Genomic DNA, 12,242 nt, shown 5'->3' on the forward strand with positions numbered 1-12,242 from the left:
TCTACAGCACTTTACAAATTAGAGGGTGCGTGTACAGAAAAAAATCAGGAATTACATACAGTATTAAACCAGGATTGCTATACAATTTAGTAATTAGATAATTCTGCAGCACTGGATTGGCAGGGACAGATGAAAGCAATGACCTCCATGATCTCCAGACCACACAGCTCTGGATTTTTATTTCTGGGGGCATCTGAAACAAACTGACTATGGTGTTCATATTCAAAACATTCAATACTTGAACTGAAAATCAGGAAAATTGTTGAATCTGTTACTCCAGATGTTCTTGATGGAATGTGTCAGGAACTAGAAAACTGCTTAGATGTTTGCAGAGCTTTTAAATTTGTATATCTTTGATGATACCATTAAAGTGAATGGAGAAGAAGTATGCATGCGCGACCTCTGCTGCCTACACTTTAAGTACGCTCAAAGGTTGCGAATGCACAATTCATGGAGGTCCAAGCTGTTGGGCACCCATCAATAAGCATGTTATCACCTATTTTGTGAGTAGGGGATGACTTGCAGTTAGAGATGAGTGAGTATACTCGCTAAGGGCAATTACTCGAGCGAGCATTGCCCTTAGTGAATACTTGCCTGCTCGGAAGAAAAGATTTGGCTGCCGGCGCAGGGGAGCGGTGAGTTGTGGGAGTGAGCAGGAGGGAGCGGGGGGAAGAGAGGGAGAGAGAGATCTCCCCTCCGTTTCTCCCCGCTCTTCCCCGCAGCTCCCTGCCGGCACCAGAATCTTTTCTTCCGAGCGGGCAGGTACTCGCTAAGGGCAATGCTCGCTCGAGTAATTGCCCTTAGCGAGTATGCTTGCTCATCTCTACTTGCAGTGATGGTGATACCTGCTTAAATTTTTGAAACCCCACCATGAACTTTAGAACACAAATCTGGACATTTCAGGGAAGATTTATGAAACAGTTTAAAAAAAACTGTCATTGTCACCTTTAGCAACCAATCACAGCCCAGCTTCATTTCTTAAGCTGTTATAACAAAATGATAACTGTGCTTTGTTTGTTTGCTATGGGCAACAAAAACAGTTTTTTTTATGCATTTTCATGAATCTGCCCCCTTAGCTTTCAATTGACACCGAGCCTTATCTGTGTCTGTTGTTTTTCATTCCAACATCATAATCACTTGAAAACCCCAATGACTTTTTTTTATAAATTTTATTGAGCAAGAAAGGATTGTTAGAATGTCAGATTTTTCAATAATGATATAAAGTATCATCAAAAGATAATTGTAGCTGATAAACAATTTTATGTATAAAGAGCTCATTTTTTCATTACATAAAAAAAGCCATAAACATAACAAGATAACAGGTGGCTTGCAAATTTGGAATACTTCCAATAAGGTTCTATCTCAAAACTCAATGAACGTATGTAATGGCAACACAAAGTAGAAGAGTAAAGTGGTGAATTGATCTACTACGCCAAATTAACAGTATATTTTGCCTAGTTCCCATGAATATTTGCTAATCTATCCTCAAATCTGAAAATGTTGCTAGCATAGGCGTAAGCTCAGCCATCATAGGAACCCTAAATTTTGCAATGAAAGTCTTTGCTGCTACTAGGACATGGAGGACTTTGGTCTTATTATTTGTGGCTAAACTTGCAATGCCTAGGTAATGCAGCTGGTGAATCCGATGTTTTTTGGCATGTGTTTCAGGCCATGCCCCGACCTTAAGGGTGGTTTCACACGAGTGTGTGTTTGTGCGTACATAAGTGCGTACATAGGTGTGCACCTATGTACGCACAAAAACACGCATCTGTGAAGGTCCATGCATTGCCTTCAATGGAGCAGCGGCTGCTGCTGGCGGCTTCATTGAAGGCAATGGTCTGTCGGCACCCTTGAATTGTTTTTCAGGGAAGGGCCTACATATAAGCCCTTCCCGGAAAAACAACAATTTTAAGTGTAAAAAAACAATACAAAATAAATTCTTACCTGTCCACCGCTGCCATGTCCCCGCGGGGATGAAGAACACATCTACCGCATGCAGCAGATGTTTCCTTCATCATGTGACAGATGCAGCAAAGGAATTATTCATCCCTGCGGGGAATAAAGAATTCCCCACCACAGCTGTCACAGATGACAGCCGCAGTAGGGGATCCAGCTGCCGGCATCCTGTAAGTGTTTTTCAGGGAAGGGCTTTAAATATAAGCCCTTCCCTGAAAAACAAGAAAAAATGGTGATAAAAAAAAATACTCACTTTCTTCAGCTGCCGGGGCTAAGCTGCGTCCAGCTGACTCTTCTCCTGCACTGCTCTGAGGAGTATTCAGCTGAATGGGCTGCCTCTGATTGTCTGAGCACTGGGACCAATGAGAGGCAGCTTTCAGCTGTCATTTAATAGCTGAGAGCTGCCTCTGATCGGTCCCTGCACTCAGCCAATCAGAGGCAGCACTCGCACATTCATGAATTCATGTATGGGTGAGTGCTGCCTCTGATTGGCTGAGCACAGAGACCAATCAGAGGCAGGTCTCAGCTGTCATTCAATAGCTGAAAGCTGCCTCTGATTGGTCCCAGTGCTCAGCTAATCAGAGGCAGCCCATTCAGCAGGCGGGGATTTTAAATCCCCTCGTGATAAATACTCCTCAGAGCAGCGCGGGAGAAGAGCCAGCTGGACGCTGCTGAGGCCCGACAGCTGAAGAAAGGTGAGTATTTTTTTATCTTTATCACCATTTTTTCTTGTTTTTCAGGGAAGGGCTTACATATAAAGCCCTTCCTAGAAAAACAATTACTGGGTGCTGGCAGCTTGATTCGCTACCGCAGCTGTCATCTGTGAAAGATGCAGCAGGGAATTCTTTATTCCCTGCAGGGATGAAGAATTCCTTTGCTGCATCTGTCACAGATGTGGCAGGTGCAGCAGGGAATTCTTTTTCCCCACGGAGATGAAGGAAACATCTGCCGCATAAGGCAGATGTGTTTCTCATGCCAGCGGGGACATGGCAGTGGCAGACAGGTAAGGGTTTTTGTTTGTTTGTTTGTTTGTCTTTTACACAAAAATTTTAGTTTTTCAGGGAAGGGCTTATATTTAAAGCCCTTCCCTAAAAAACAATTACAGGGTGACGGCAGACCATTGTCTTCATGCATTGTCTATTGTGCACGCACCTGTAAAACACGGACATGTGAACACACCATAGGAAATGCATTGTTTATAATAAATGCGTGTATTTGTGCGTGCGTATGCACGCACAAAAACACGCTCGTCTGAAGCCACCCTAAGTTCATTTTATCTCCTTGCTGACATGACTAATTTTAGCATTAAGAACCAGTAAACTGTTTCCCCTTTTGTGTTCCAGCAGTTATGACTTCTATAGTTTTTCATCACGCTTCATAAGGCTTTTGCAGGTCAAGTTTTTATAGGACCCATTTTAGTTACATAATGTATGGAATAAGATTTATACAGTTTTTGTGGGTGGGCAATAGATAAAAAATAACCATATTTTTGGGGGCATTTATTTTTACGACATTCACCATGCGGTATAATTATTAGTTAATTTTATTATGTTGCTCATTACAATACCACCAAATTTTCAAAGATGTTATTGTCTTTTACTACTTTTGCACAATATAAACACTTTACTTTGCAAAAATAATTTTTTTTTTTTTTTTTTTGCTGTAATACTGTAATGTTTTAAAGTGCAGCTTATTATGGAAGTGGTGCTACTAAATATATTTGATTTGGTTTTGCAGTTTTAGTCTTTAAAGAATTGTGTAAATAAAAAAAAACACATTTTATTTAAATATGTTTTCTGAAAAAACCCTAAGATGTCATGGTCAGCAATGGATGCAGCATCTGCAAGCTAAACTGTGTAGAGGAGTGGTTAGCCAGTGCTCATCTTTGCACTCCTTTCCTGGGAAAAAGGCCACTATATGTGACAGAGAGAAAATATGTTCTATGACTAATAAGGGAAGGGGGGTGGGGGAGGGGGGTGTTAACATGAACAAAAATTGATGTAACACCTCCCCTGGGAAAGAGAGCAGTTAAAAGAATACCAATCATTTTCTGCTTGTCCTTTGCTGCACTCCCCCTGCCTGTTCTGCACACAGACTGAAGTGACAGCTGTATATTTCGAATTTTCTCACTTTTACTTCAAATGGTTGTCTTTCAAATTGGTTGTATTGTGGTTATAGGCATGCTCTTGGTCTCATTTTAAAGGGAAGGGTTATCAATACTTGATCAGCAGGGTTCAACCACTCGGGACTCCCACTGATCAATTCTTCACAATGCAGATGCACTCATGCACTGAGCAGATTTTGGCAACAAACAGAGAGCTTTGTTCTCTCTGCAGTGGCTAGGCTCCCATTTACTTTGATAGGGAGTTTGCCTGTATAACCAAGCCTGGCCACTGCAGAGATAACAGAGTTGTCTACTTACTGTAGAAATCAGCTCAGTGCATGAGGACACCAGCCTGGTAAACAGCTTATCAGTGGAGATCCTGAATTCCAGACCATCACCAATCTACTATTGATAACTTGTCCTTAGGATAGGCGTATAAAATCAGGAACTTAAAATGGTCCCCGATGCGCTATTTTTGCCATGATTTTTTTATGCGGCTAAAAATTGCTCATCTGATTGAATTTGAATTCAATGCTTCAGATGGTCGTGATTTTTGACTGATTTTTGGATGCAGCTAAATAGCTGCATATATACGGTTGTGTGAATAAGGCCTGAAAGCCAGGTAGTAAAGTGGTCAATAAATGTCAGGCCAGGGCCTTGTTGTCATAGACACTTGGAATTTAGAGGGAGAGTGCCATATCTGCACAGGGCACGCTGAATACGTAACCTGAAAACACGGTGCACCAAACAGTACAAAATTATGACAACTGCATAAAGGAAACAAACTCTCCCTAGTAAACTAAACCAGGGAAAGGACCTGCCTAACCCAGCGCAATTTTGCACTGTTTGATATACTGTTGGTGCGCTATTAGATAAGATTAATATGAGATCAGAGACCCCAATGAAAGATACATCATTATAGAGTGTATACCACAGGACATCTGCCTTTATTTTGGTTGGGAAAGGTTTATATAGCATTCAAACAAAGAAAGGTGGGACCTTCAGCTACATTACAACATTTTGTGTGCTGATAGGTCATTCTCATAGGGAGTGTTTATGATGTAATCAGAGGAGGTAACTTTACTGAAAATGTCTGTTATTATCCTTCCTCCTATTTTTGTTAAAGAGTTTTCCACATAACACAATTAGCAACAGACTTGAATCTTCTCTCTTGGTCCTTTTCCTGCCTATCTGTTCACTCTGATTGGGGTTTGCTAATTCAATTATTCTAATTTCAATCTTTGTGTCTTTCTTCTTTGAAGCTTCAGCTGGTATCATGTGAACATAAGAGCCCAGTTTAACCTGTTCATGGAAGCAATACATTGCTCTCAATTCATATGGTATTACTTACACAAGACATTCTCCATCTTAAATATACACAGCTGAACAACAGATAATACACATATAACGGTGACCATCTCCATCATCTCCCACAAGGACAAACCTGACCTCATACCTCGGGGAAAGGATAGTGGAATAACATGAAAAACCAGATGAAATACAAATAAACTGTTGTGTTCAGCTTTGCACAGTCACAGATAAACAGATGAACCAGCTCCAAGCTTCTGGCTTTCTCTATAGCCAGTGGATGACTGAAAATAAACCACACCCAAATCCAAGCCACAGGCCTGGCTAGATAAGCCTGACAAAATACCCACAGGTGAGATCAAGCATGTCTTATCTAATACCACTCCCACTAGAGCCAGAAGAGAGAAACACATGCAAAAACCTGCACCAGACTATCTAGCAGGAAAGTGATCCCAGCACCGCCGCAACAGAGAGTGGATGTGAACTGATTACGTCAAAATAAATAAAAATATAAGCAATGAAAATCACTGCACTAAAGATTTGTAGTATATATGTCCTTTGCTGTAGTCAATGTAACCAAACGAAAAATACCATATGTTTTAAAGAGGATAAGTGAGTAATCATGACCCCTTCATTTTAGTAAGTAATTGTATTCCACATAATATAACAATTTTTAGAGCTATATATTATGCCATTCCTGTTATTTATCCATAAACTGACAGCTGGGTGTCACCCATTAGAGATGTTACTCTACATAGTTTGACAGTATCAAAAAAAATTCTGACAGTGAGGGTGATCAATGAGTGGACCAGGTTACCACGGGAGGTGGTGAGTTCTCCTTCAATGGAAGTGTTCAAACAAAGGCTGGACAAATATCTGTCTGGGATGATTTAGTGATCCTGCACTGAGCAGGGGGTTGAACCCGATGACCCAGGAGGTTTCTTCTAACTCTATAATTCTATGACTATCAAACTAGTGTGAACTGTACACCTGGTTGGCATAGAGAATAGTGACATGAAGTTATAAATTTATAATTACATTTCTAGGAGGAAAAATATAAAAAACTTAAAAAGATGCTATGGATCTTCTATTATTTGGTATAACAATGTTACTAAACAGACATGTCAGGAGTAGTGACAGGTCCTCATTAATCGTTCTCCTTATTCTGAGAATGGTGAGCAATAGAAAAAAGTGCAAAGTGACTTTTTTTCTTTATTCCAAGACTAAAGAGCTTTGTTAATAAAACATTTATAGCCCCTTTAAGCAGAGTTTTTACAAAGCAAAAGCTAGTTTAGTTACAACATGAAAATATATTGGCTCCACAGCACATTATTCTGCTTGAGGAGAATGAGAATAGGAGACAGTGTGTCCCAGGGTAGAGAGAAATTGGGATGTGATACACATAACTGTGTAGTGGTATATAAATGTGTTTTGGTGGCTGCATTTCCCCTTTATTAATGCCACATTATATTTATCTGTAATTCTTCACCTCAATCAGGCAAACTCATTTGAGGCAATAGTGCTCTATAAATGTAATCAAATCCTAGCAAAGTGCTTACGGCTACATTTGATAAATTGCCAGAGTACATTTTTAAGGCAAATCACATAAACTCACAATTACAAATTTGATATCATACAATACTCAGCTATAAGATAAATTTAATTCAGGAATGAGACCGAGCTGCTGTTAGAGAAGAATGAACAATATGCTGGTACTGCTGAGGAAGGAGTTATTAAAATGCCATTGCGGTACAGGCTGCTAAGAACAGAAAATGTACCATTAATTAGTGAACAAGAGAAGCAACAATTGGGATGAATGTCTATAAGACAAAGTAAAAGGTCAATTGCTTACGTTAAGAACATTTTCTACACTGACCCAAAAAAAGTTTTCAATGTCAGGCGGTATTCTGCTGATGTCAGCAAGCATTTGGTTAGCAGACAGCACCTTATTATCCAGGGGCTTGCTGAGATATCAAGAACTTTATATAGCTTAACACATGACAGGAAGGTAATCAGATTGCTTATGCTTTATGAAATTATCATAAATTATAATGATGAAACTCAGGTGACACTATCTAACATTTAAAATAATCATAGGTCATCGAAGAGATCTTGAAACTTTAAAACCAGAAAAGGGCTTATCTTATTTTCTCTAATAAAAGAACATATCTGCATTACAGTATATTAATCCCATTGCATCTCAAATTGTAAAGAAAGTACAATATTTATCTCATATTCCAGGTGTGTTGCTTTTTAGGCCAAATGTAGGGGGTCATGTCCACGGCCGTGTTTTCACCACGTATAACACGTGCGTTCAATGCAGTGAATGGAGTCAATGACAGTCCATGGACTTTCGATCCATGCACACCGGTGTCTAGACACTGTGCATTGATACGCAAGAGAAATGAATTGCAGTATGTTCTATTTCTCTGCGTACGTACGCAGTGTGAGCCTTATATATTTGTATGGGCTGCGTATGAAACGGTGTCCATATGCAATACATTGTGCATGGGCAGCATTTTGATATGCATTCTCGCTCTGAAACAAAGTGGGGAATGGAAAAAAAATAAGTTGCACTGTGCAAGTCCGCATGTGTATGATACGCGGACATGCGCAGTACCATACGCAGCAATACACGGTCTCTGCTGGCTCTCTGCAGGCAGAGCATATGGTTGAAGAATGGGCAAAATGCTGCGTGACTGGTTAAAACAGCCAGATGGGGCTGACTGGCTGTATATTAGGGTATGTCCACAAAGCATGTAATTTACTCAATGAAAATTCTGCTGAAAATTTATGCACAGGTCCATGTCAAAATCTGCATGTGCTATGTGCTGAATTTAAAGGGGTTGTCCCGCGGCAGCAAGTGGGTCTATACACTTCTGTATGGCCATATTAATGCACTTTGTAATGTACATTGTGCATTAATTATGGGCCATACAGAAGTTATAAAAAGTTTTATACTTACCTGCTCCGTTGCTGGCGTCCTCGTTCCCATGGAGCCGACTAATTTTCGCCCTCCGATGGCCAAATTAGCCGCGCTTGCGCAGTCCGGGTCTTCTGCAGTCTTCTATGGGGCCGCTCGTGTAGAATGCCGGCTCCGTGTAGCTCCGCCCCGTCACGTGCCGATTCCAGCCAATCAGGAGGCTGGAATCGGCAATGGACCGCACAGAAGACCTGCGGTCCACGGAGACAGAGGATCCCGGCGGCCATCTTCAGCAGGTAAGTATGAAGACGCCAGACCGCCGGGATTCAGGTAAGCGCTGTGCGGGTTGTTTTTTTAACCCCTGCATCGGGGTTGTCTCGCGCCGAACGGGGGGGGTGTTAAAAAAAAAAAAAAAAAACGTTTCGGCGCGGGACAACCCCTTTAAAGTGAATTTCGGTGTGGATTCATCACAGATTTTATTCCTTGAAGGACTAAAATCTGCAGTGCAAATCCACAACATAGATTGACATGCTGCAGTTTTAGAGCTGCTTCAGACAAAAGCATTTGCATGTGCAGAGAATAGAACTCATTGAGGTCAATGGATTAGTTCCCATGAACGTGTTCTGAATGCAGAAAAAGTAGGACCTGCTCTATTTTTGTGCGCATTTATGCCCAAAAGGCACCATAGAGGCGTATGGGAGATGTGCAAAAGCACAGTTAATATGTGTGCAGATGCACAACACGTTGCACAATTCCGGTAAAGGAAGAACACATCTGGATCTCATTAGGCTATGAGGTGCGGGTGTTGCGTGTGCATGTAAACTGGTTATGCGTAGGCAAAAAGTACAATATAATGGGCCGATACATGTGCAAATCTACCTCATCAAACCTTGTTCACGGTGCCAATATGTTGCGCTTAAGCATGCTCAATTGCCCTTAAAGTCCGCACATGACATGCAGATAAGATGTCTTGAAACCCCATCTATATTGCATGTGCTGTAAAACGGTGCTGATTTTTTATATGTAATCCGCTCACCTTTCTCCTTGACTGGATATGTTCAGATATGTGTGTTACTAGATAACCAGCTTTTCAGAACAGTATGATTTCACAATGCTCTATCTGGATATCTCTATCCTATATGTGTGGATTGTGGCCACTAAGTGCTTATGCTGTGAGCTACAGGGTTTAAGAGTTTTCAAGCATGTGGCAATATTGTATTGAATTCGTTAAATGAGAAATTGCAGGTTTTAAAAGAAACCTATTTTTTCAGATGAATTAAGAATTAGCTGCCATGTGTGTGTACATGAGGTATAACACAATATCTCACCATTATATGACTTGCAACCTGTATTATCCCTAATTTTTCCCCTCTGCAGGATGTATATCTGATTCTTAGTTCTCTGAGGACTGATAGGAGATGCCTGGCTGCTGTGTAGTGCTTTATAGACTGTGTAGAGAACTGCAGATTCTGGTCCCTGTCTGTAACGCACATATACATAACATTGTCATGGAGGACACTACTGCAGAACTGAATAAGGAAATGTGATTACAGCAGCTAAAATGCAGTAAACAGTCAATTTTTGGTTGCAATGTTTGTTTGAGTCTTTCCTTATCTCCCCCTGTTCTTTTCCCTACGTGCAGCTTTCTATACACTTCAATTAGCATCCGATGTCCAGTAACAAGGTACAAAGTCTTCAGGAGAGAACAGCTACATTGAAATTCATTAAGGAAGATGAGATTTCCCTGACAGAGCAGAGGTAAGTGTTCAAAATGTTGAAATGTTGAAGGAAAAGACATTTTCAGTGTATCTACAGAAACAGAGGAATCGAAGCATCTGATATAACCTCAAGAGAGGTGTGCTGTCTACCAGATGCACAAATCAAAGATGTGTCTGATAGGCTATCAAGAATATTCAGTTCTACAGACAACTACCAATTCCTACTAATACATTTAGGGACAAATGACATTTCACAAAAGGATCTTGCAAATATCTGCAGAGACTTTGAAGACCTTGGCAGTGGATTGACATGGAATAAGGAAATGACAGAGGATTCTAGAGGTGAACAACTGGCTATGTTGATGGTGCCACCAGCAAAAATTTGGATTTCTAGACCATGGAGTGAATTACCTACATGATGGACTCCTTGCTAAAGATGGTTTGTACCTTACAAAGACTGGTAAGCATATATTTGGCAGGCAAGAGAGCTTCAAACTAGAACAATATGGTAAAGGAAGTGAAAGCCCAGCTAAAAATATACATCTAATTAATGTATTTGAGAACCTTGCTATTAGAAGTGAAAAGAAAGAACAAAGAAAAAAATTCAGAAGGAAAGTAGAGGAGCAAGAGACCCCGATCACAAACTAAAATGTTTTTATACAAATGCACAGAGCATGGGAAACAAACAAGTGGAATTGCAGCTCCTAGGAAGACAAATATGATGTCATAGGCATCACGAAAACTTGGTGGGATGATACACATGATTGGAATACAAGGCTTGAAGGATACAACATTTTTATAAGAAACAGATTTATTAAAAGAGGTGGAGCTGTTGCGCTGTATGTTAGAAAAGCATACATCTCCACAGAGATGCAAGCTTCAGAGCATGGGAGTTCTGCAGAAACTGTTTGGATAAAAATACAAGGAGAGAACAAGAGAAAGAACACCATCATAGGAATTTACCATAGGCCACCTGGACCGTCAGAAGATATGGATGAACTCTTTCCATGTCAGATAGCCAAGTTCTCAAAAAAGCATGACAAAGTAATCATGGGAGATTTTAACTATCTAGTCATTTGTTAAAATATGGTGAGGAAACAATTCAAGTCTCCAGATTCAGATAAATTACATCCTAGAAAACTAAAGGAAGCAGCAGAGGTAATTGCTGAACCACTCACATGAATCTTTGAAAATTCCTGGAGAACAGAAGTCCCAGAAGAATGGAGAAGGGCAAATGTCCTTAACTTCAAAAAAGGAAAGATGGACCAAGGAAACTACAGGCCTGTGAGCCTGACTTTTATACCATTAAAGATCTTTGAATTAATTATTAACAGTATACATGCAAGTACTTGGATAAGAATAGAGCTTGTAACAAACAAGCCATACCAGATTAATCTAATTTCCTTCTATGACAAAATCACTGACTGGGTTAATCAGAGATATGCGGTAGATATAGTATATCTTGACTTTAGTAAAGCTTTGACAAAGTATCTCATACTATCCTTATTGAAAAAATGACCAAATAGGGGATTGACAAGGAAACTGTTAGGTGGATTCACAGCTGGCTGAGCGATCATACTCAAAGTACTATGTGAAACGGTTAAAGAATTTGGGAATGTTTAGCTTGCAAAAAAGATGGCTTAAAAAAAACTTAATAGCTGTCTACAAATACCTGGAGACCGACACAGTGCAGAGGAATCAGCCCTATTCTCATTTGCACAAGGGAAGGCTTGAAGCAATGGGATGAAACTGAAAGAGAGGAGACAAAGATTAGATATTAGAAAAATATTTTTGACCATGAGGGTGATCAATGAGTGGGGCAGGTTGTCTTGGGAGGTTATGAGTTCTCCTTGAATGAAAGTCTACAAACAGAGGTTGGCCAGACATCTGTCTGGGATGATTTAGTGAATCCTGCAATGAGCAGGGGGTTGGACCCGATGATCCTGGAGGTCCCTTCCAACTCTACTATTCTATGATTCAATGATTCCAAGACCAGTGTAGTGGTCCCTTTGGCCTCAGAATTGGTGGGGGTCCCAGCAAACAGACACCCACCTATCAGAAATTGATGGCATGCCCTAGGGATATGCAATCATGTTTATGTGATGGAATAATCATTCAATGCATTAGATCTATGGCTCTCTTTCTGTCTGTCTCTCTATTGCTCTCTCTATCTGTCTGTCTCTCTATTGCTCTCTGTCTGTCCCTCTATCACTCTGTCTCTCTATTGCTCTCT

Source organism: Eleutherodactylus coqui, chromosome 5 (assembly GCF_035609145.1).
Source record: "Eleutherodactylus coqui strain aEleCoq1 chromosome 5, aEleCoq1.hap1, whole genome shotgun sequence".
Classification (NCBI taxonomy): domain Eukaryota; kingdom Metazoa; phylum Chordata; class Amphibia; order Anura; family Eleutherodactylidae; genus Eleutherodactylus; species Eleutherodactylus coqui.